The sequence below is a fragment of the Lupinus angustifolius genome, chromosome LG16, assembly GCF_001865875.1.
Source record: "Lupinus angustifolius cultivar Tanjil chromosome LG16, LupAngTanjil_v1.0, whole genome shotgun sequence".
Classification (NCBI taxonomy): Eukaryota; Viridiplantae; Streptophyta; class Magnoliopsida; order Fabales; family Fabaceae; genus Lupinus; species Lupinus angustifolius.
Genome location: NC_032024.1, coordinates 11813932 through 11822450, shown reverse-complemented (window position 1 = coordinate 11822450; position 8519 = coordinate 11813932). Strand labels below are relative to the sequence as shown.

General features: G+C 32.2%; 1 protein-coding gene across 1 annotated transcript in view; it reads left to right on the top strand.

Moving 5' to 3' along the window:
- The window catches only part of LOC109329317 (ATP-dependent DNA helicase pif1-like), a 14485-nt gene that overhangs the window by 678 nt on the left and 5288 nt on the right, over positions 1 to 8519 (top strand). The gene's annotated exons all lie outside the window — the stretch shown is intronic.

Sequence of the window (8519 nt, the reverse complement as noted above, 5' to 3'; positions counted from 1 at the left end):
ATTATTATTTTCTTCTTTACTTATTCTTACTGCTTTTTTGTAATTCAATTACAAATTATGTACACATTTCATATTTCTATAAAAATTTGCATTACATCAGCCAAATTACCTCTTATTTTTCCTATAAAAAATATAAATTTTGAATTCTCGAATATAATTCGACATTGTGGCTTCAATATTCAATAACAACATTCTAAACATAAAATATTTCTCAATATCCTCATATCAAAGGAAATTCATTACTCGATTTATCATGTCTATTACTTTGTGTAATCATTATTACAAAAATAAGAATGCAGTTGACAAACATTTCATGAAGACCTTATATATTAGAATTTATTTCAATGATTATGTCTTAATCATACAGTTTACCTATAAAAATAAACGTTGATTACTAAACTATTTGAATGTTCAATTTTAAAAAAAATGATTCAATTACAACACTCGAATAAACACAATTGTGAAATACTCTTATTTAATACAAAATTACTATATTTTATAAATATAATATACGACTACACGTTACAAATAATAGGAAAACGGATTGATAGACATGGGAGTGCTGGTGAACACGCTAGTATGGATAATTGGAAAAATTGCATTTCACACGATAAAGAATGTAACTACTTTTGGAAACTGACTTTATCCTCTTTCATCTCAGTATTGTATATATTGTATTACTTTGTTTTTGTTTGCGATGAATTATGTTTTTAGTTTTAGCTTATAACATTTTAAAATTTTAAAATTATTTTTGAATAAAAAATAAAAAATAATCAAATTTCTCAATTTTCCTCATATACAACGAGCACTAGCGAACAATGTGGAAGATGAAAAATTAAAGTTAATGATCAACTTCAATAATTAAAGTTGTTTAATGTATTAATAACATAAAATTTGTTGAAATTATTGACTTAATACTATTTTAGTGATTAAAATTTAGAATTTAATTAATTACAAGAGTGTCATGGATTGTGAAGTTTAGATTCAATGATTTTGAAAATGAACAAATATATTTTGAAGAAATAAAAACATGAAAATAAAAATTGTTTTTTAAAAATGAAAATAAGAAATAGAAATAGAAAATATTTCTTGCAATCAAACACACCCTTAAATTGTTACAATTTATTATTGTTGGTGAAATGAGATGGAGATTTTTGTATAAGAGGGTGCCAATGAATATGATATATATTCATACTAAATTATTATACTTAGTTATAAGAAAATGATATATGCCGCTTGTAACTAAATCATTAATAAATAAAATATTACTTTATGACATATGTTACTTTAAGATTATCATGCTATATTGTATACCTTATGCTTTGTGTCTTTCTTCAATAGATAATAATACATTGGCAATAAATGTGGGTCTATGACAACTTTAGATATTGATATTGCCAAAATTATATTGTAATTATTACAATTGTGGTCATATGGAAAGTAAATATCCGTAATTATCTAAGCGTTAAAGTTTTCTAAATTTCTAAATCTCCTATCAAACTTATATTTCTATGAAATTTTACAAGATAATATTTAGGAAGTATAAGTAAAATCATCTTCAAAATATTTCAAGACAGTCAAGCTAACCTAATTACCTAACCATTATAATTTGTAAATTAATTAGTCAACATAATGCTATAAGCCGACCCAATTTCTTCCATTCCTTTGACTTTTACCTACTTTCAATTCTACCTTCTCCCTCCCCCATTATCAAGTTGAACAAAATTAATATATGTTATTCCCAATAATATTGTGTACTAATAAAAATATGATATATCAATTAAAATTTTAAATATTATTATTTTTGTTTTGATTTATTGTTAGTAGTGTGTAACAAGATTTGTGATAACAAATCTTTATTTTTATTAACTTTTAAATTTATATAACTAGGTCTACCATGTGGTTAAAAAATAGACAAAGTACAATCATGTTAGAAGGGCTAAAATTTTGTACAAAGCTGACTGTACGAAAGAAAAAATGGCAAGTGTTAAATTTTCTTCTTCCCTTAAAATAATAAAGCCCAAAAATGTTGCTAACCCGAATTTAAGAATGTTAGTCAAACAACGGTAGGAGAAAAGGCAAAATTAAATGATGGAAAAAGGAGGGATTCAATTCGTGGAAAGGTCAAAAATAAATGCAAGGTTCGAACGTGACATTTATTTAATGTGATGGGTGATAACATGATAATATTACGAATGATATACATTACGAAATGATACTATTTATTAGAGATTAATTTATAAATGTCGTATATCACTTTTTTATGAGCAATAGAATTTAGTCCAAGGATATAAGATTTCTTTTTATTTTATTGAATGATTTATGAGTGCTAAGTCAAATACTCTGAATGAGAGCATGAGTAACTCTTTTACTCGCTTTTAATGGGGGAATTTTCTTATATTTCGGTTGGGGAGTGTTATGAGAATCTGATTGGACCAGACAGTCCAACTGGTTTGACCGCTTACCAAACTTGAAAAAGACTTTTGTTTGCAGTCTTAACTGGATAAGTATTGAACCGCGTTGAACCGGAAAAATTCCGGTATGAGGTTATTAAACTCGGTTCAACCACATTAACCCGAGAAGTAAACCAGACGGTTCAATTAAAAAATAAAAAAAATGGAACACCACTCAAATATTTTGTCCTACTCTGGTCCAAAAAAGATAAATGTATGTTACTTTAATATAATTATACATAATTATTAATCATATAAAACTTTATATTTTAAATACAATAATATATTTATAAATAAAAATTATTAATTATGTATAAAATCACTAGGTCAGACCGTACGGTTTAACCATTTAAACCGGTTAAACCTAATATGAGACCTCTTCCAATTTGATATCCGACTTAGATTTCACAACATTGGGATTTATACAATTGTACACAAATGAATTTTTTTAAATGATTAATTTAAATCAACACAAGTTTAATGTCATCTATTTACTATATAACAAAAAAATTATTAACACATCAGCTAGGGACACATGTCAACACCTCATACCAAGCTTACTCTTGTCACATTAGCTAGGGACACATGTCAACACCTCATGCAAATTTTCACTCCAAAAGCTCCTTATAACAAAGAGTTCAACTCCTCTCCAGTACTCGAATATAATGATGAGATTTTCTTGAAGAATTTTTATTTATTTTTTAATAGAAAATAACATGTAATCATCACCGTTAAAAAAAATTTGCCACATGTCTTAATCCTACCCAGTACTGGACTCTCCAATATTGGAGAGGATCCCACTATATAACAAAACTCTTGCCACATTAGCTAGGGACACATGTCAACACCTCATGCAAAGTTTTCTCTCCAAAAGCTCTTTATCTTATATTATACAACCTTACACACAAGATCAAAACTACCATTTGCTATTTGTTAAAAAATCTAAACATAATAACTTATTAAATAAATAACAAAGGAGAGACAAAACATTGCATTTTTTCTCACATTTGTTTCCGTTGCCGTTTCGTTAGGGTGTCTCTTCCTTTCTCAACATATCTACCATCTTCAACTCTCAAACTCACTCACAACTATAATTTTCTATTAATCTCACATGTATGATTTTCCATTCTTAATTTCTGTCTTTCTTGGTAAATATACTTTTTACTATTTCTCAAATTGTGTTCAACAAATTTATGATCTTCAACTCTCAAACCAACCCAGATGTATGATTTTATTTTTATACTCTTTCAATTTTTTTCATTTGTGGCAGATATAATTTCTTCTTCATATAAATTTCACATATTTTATTCAACAAATCTATCACTTCGACTCTCAAACTCACTCACATATATGATTTTCTATTCTTTTAATTAGTGTCTTTGTTAGTAGATATACTTTATACTATTTCTCAAATTGTGTTCAAAAAATTTATGATCTTCAACTCTCAAACCAACTTAGAGGTATGATTTTATTTTTATACTCTTTCAATTTTTTTCATTTGTGGTAGATATAATTTCTTCATCATATAAATTTCACATATTTTATTCAACAAATCTATCAAACTCACTCACCAGTATGATTTTCTATTCTTTTAATTACTGTCTTTGTTGGTAGATATACTTTATACTATTTCTCAAATTGTGCTCAATGAAAGTGCAAAGTGTCAAGGATCGCACTAGCAATGTTTTGCCTATGTTTTGATGAATAAAAGGTTTTATTAAAGCTTGAAGATGGCTCAACAATCAACATGCCTAGAGCTCATTGGTCATATCTAGACTAGGTTATATAAAAAGAGTCATTATTCTAAGTAGTCTGGGATGTGTGCCTTAGTAAGTGAATATAGGTGAGGTAAACCTAGATGCAAGTCTCTCAAGCCATTATAATTGTCATATAACATTCATGAGACACATCATCTAGTTAAATGTATGTTCATGCATTAATCATACATGTTATATGTGCATATTGGGCATAATATAATTGCTAAAACATGTATAGAAGTTAAGCATAACATATGAGTAGTTTTCCTTTTGACTCACGTGTTTTAATATGCTGGTTAATCGATTAACGTGGTGGCTTAATCGATTAACTCAACTGTTTTTTTGTTATATCAGTTTTTCTGTTACAACTGGTTTCTGTTTTAATCATGTCACACTGGTTAATCGATTAACATGGTAACTTAATCGATTAACAGGTCAGTTTTATGTTATAACTGTTTTCTGTTTTAACTGCTTAACTGATTGCAACAATTTGAAGTGTCAAAACTCTTTGTATAAGTTTAGGTAATTTGTAGAAAAGTGTAGCATTGCATACTATTGTTTAGGATTGATTAGAGAACATATTTTCGTGATTTACTTTCTATTTTGTAGAGAGAAATGCATGTGTGAGGAAAACAGATTAACATGCCATATTAACGTTGATTCATTGATTTGCATGCTGTTTTTTTATGCTTAATCTCATCCTTTTCTTGCTCACATGTTCATGCATTCTTGATAGAGATTCTTAGAGAGATATTGTGTTTACTGTTTTTGATTAACTCACATATGCATGATGGCTTGAATGAATTATGAGTGAGTTAGTCGTAAGGTTTTTCATTGTTATATTTTGAGCATTATTATGCTTATTAAACCTTGCTGTTGTAATCTGTTTTTGTGTGTATTGGATTGGTCTCTTGGTGTCTTACCACCACAGAGATAGAGTGATTCTTTACCAAGACTAAGAGGTCTTAAATTGAGAATGAGAATCTTGGCTGGGGCTGATTCGCAAGAAAGGTTTTCTCAGGCGATAGGTAGAGTCAAACCAAGGATTAGATGTTCTAGGATTTCAAGAAAGAAGCGTCCTGAGTCTTGTAAATTGAATTGGTGTATGTGATTATACTTTTATTCAATATAGTGAAAAATAAAATCTCCCAAGATCAGAAGGGGAGGCTTGGATGTAGCTTGCAGTGGACCACAAACGAACTAGGATTAAAATCTATCTGTGCACACTGTTCTCTCTTAATCTCCTTTACATTTCTTGTTGTTTTAATGCAAGTTAGAAGCTGATATTTTTGCATGCTTATACCCTGCCATATACTTGTTAATATTGCATAAAAATATATGTTGTATCTTTGCTTATTTGTTAATAAATAATTGTGCAATTAGCTACTCTGATCATTCTGTTTTTGTTGTATGTTAATTGATTAAGCCCACTGGTTAATCGATTAACTGGGCTGTTTCCAAAACTAGGTTTTGGTGTGAGAAGCGGTGATTGATAACCTCTACACTTATTCAACCCCCTTCTAGGTGTGCTTAGGCCACTGATACCTAACAAGTGATATTAGAGATAGTACGATGTGCTAGCTCTACTGTATTTGCATGATCCTTAGGGAATTAAAATGGGTTCCACCAACCCCTTTGGTGGTGATGGCGCATCCATTAACCGCCCTCCCGTATTCAGTGGCGAGGGATACACCTATTGGAAAGTCCGAATGAATATTTTTATAGAGGCCACTGATTCAGACATTTGAGAATCTGTGATCAGTGGACCATTCGTCCCACTTCACTTAGTGGATGACGAACTGAAAGAAAAGCCTAAAAGCTTATGGACCGATGAGGAGCGTAAGAAGGTTCAGTATAACCTCCGCGCCAAAAATATAATTACCTCGACCCAATCATACGACGAATTCTTTCGGGTATCTCAATGTCAAAGTGCCAAGGAAATGTGAGACACTTTACAAGTGACTCACGAGGGCACTAGCGAGGTCAAGCACACCAGGATGAATGCGCTGAGACATGAATACGAATTATTTCGTATGTTACCGAGTGAATCAATTTGTGATATGCAAAAGCAATTCACTCATATTATTAATCATCTTATTGTTCTAGATAAAATGTTTACCAGAGGAGAACTCACTAATAAAGTTTTACACTAACTTGATAGGAGATGGCAACCTAAAGTGACGGCTATCATGGAGTCCAAGGATCTAGATTCCATGCCTTTGGCAACACTGTTCGGAAAGCTTCAAGAGCATGAGTTGGAGCTTGGACATCTGACTATGCATGAAGAATCAGATCGAAAAAAGAAAGGAATATCTCTTAAAGCCACAACATCACAACCCACTGAAGAGATAGACAATGACGACTCTGACATTGATGAAGAAGAAAGGAGGTTTCAAGCGATTTCGAAAGAAAGAGGCGCGAGAATCAACTAGGAAAGGCAAGAGCAAAGAACACTTCACTTGCCATGAATGTAGTAAGCCGTGTCACATGAAATTCCAGTGTCCCACTTACTTGAAGAAAGTTGATTAAGAAAAGAGCACTTTCCTGAGACTTCAAATTGAAGAAGGCTTACATTGTTTGGGATGTACCGGAGGAAGAAACGAAATCAAGCACCTCGAATGAAGATGAGATTGCCAAACTGTGCCTAATGACCATAACAGATGAGGCTTGCGGATCAGGTAGTACAAAGGATACTACTAATGAGGTATATTCTGACACATCATCATCTTCTGACGATTCTCCCTCATATGATGTTTTATATGATGCTTATGTCGAGATGCATGAAGAACTAAAGAAATTAGCAAAAATTAGTGCCGATAGAAAAAGGAAAATTTTGCTAAATGATCAGAAAATAATACATCTACAAAAAGAATTAGATGAGCTGAAATTGGAAAATGAAACTTTAGATCTAATTTTATTTTGTAATTCATGCGACTGCTCTAAAAATAATTTATGTCAAGCAACTATCTATGAGTCTTGCAAGGACTTGAAAAATGACAATTTTAAACTAAATGAAAAACTCACAAAACTTACAAATAGTCAACACCAATTAAATACCTTGCTAAGTAAAGGAGAAACGTTGGTGATCATAGTGGATTAGGGTATGTTCCCCAATCCCATAGAAATAGGCCATATAGGAAACCTATAACTCGTCCAAATAAAAAGTCTAATAATAAAAATAGAGTTCTGATAAATGCCAAACATACCTAAAAATCATACACTTTTATGGCACTTATCTTAAGCATATTGAGAAAAACCAACTTAAAACAATACTTTTTGTATAAAATATCACAATTTGGTATTTGTGTTTGTATTGCCTTTTTATGTATTTTTTAGGAAATAAAATGAAGAAAAGAAGAGAAAAGATTCATGGTCAAAAAGCAAAAAAGTCAAGAAAATCAAGGTGCTCAACCAGGTAGCTGAGCGTGGAACAAGCCCCACTGAGCTGACTTAGCCACCTGCCTGACCTGGCCACCTGCCTGACCTGGACCAAACTGCTCAACCAGGCAGCTGAGCGGACCTGCTTAGACGCTCAGCCTAGCACCAGACTAGGCCTGACACGGTTAGAAATATGCTTGACACGGTCAGACACGAGTTTGGCATAAGACCAAGCTGCTGAACAAGCTGCTTAGCGGTCCAACCAAGCTGATCAGCGGAGAACCAGACTCCTGGCCAGATCAGCAAGCACCAAGCCACGTCCCAGTCAACACGGTCAGAAGCTGTTGAACAAGCAGCTTATCGGTGAAGCAGGTGCGCTGGGCGGTGCTTACCGGACTTGACTTAACCATTAAGCAAACCATGAAGTCATCCATGACCTCACCTCAAGTAGCCCATCATAGGCTTTTCAGAAGTAGCTCACAATAGCTGGTCTCATAGCCCACAACTAGCTTTGATGAGTCATGCACAAGGAGGTGACTAAGCTACTTGGTCAAGGGACCAAACCCATGCTGAAGGCTTTGGTCAGCTGCTCAGTGGTCCAACTCAGCAGCTTAGCGGTCTGGAATGGAGCCTATAAATAGAGGCCATTTCCTTCGAAGAAAACAGATTGTAATTGAGCATTTCATCATAAAATCCTCTTAAAAACACTTGAAAGAAGGAATTCTTTGATTTTGAAGTCCTTTCTTCATTTCTTAGTTTAGAGTTTTCATTTTCAAGTAAGTTTTGTAATTTGTAGTTTAGAATTCAAGAGGAGAAAAGAAGAAGGCAAATGAGATGCAAAAATCAATTTTATACTCTCATTTGGAACTCAAAAGCATCCAATCCTTGGATGGATAGCTCATGCTCCTAAACATTTTCTTTTGAACAAGGT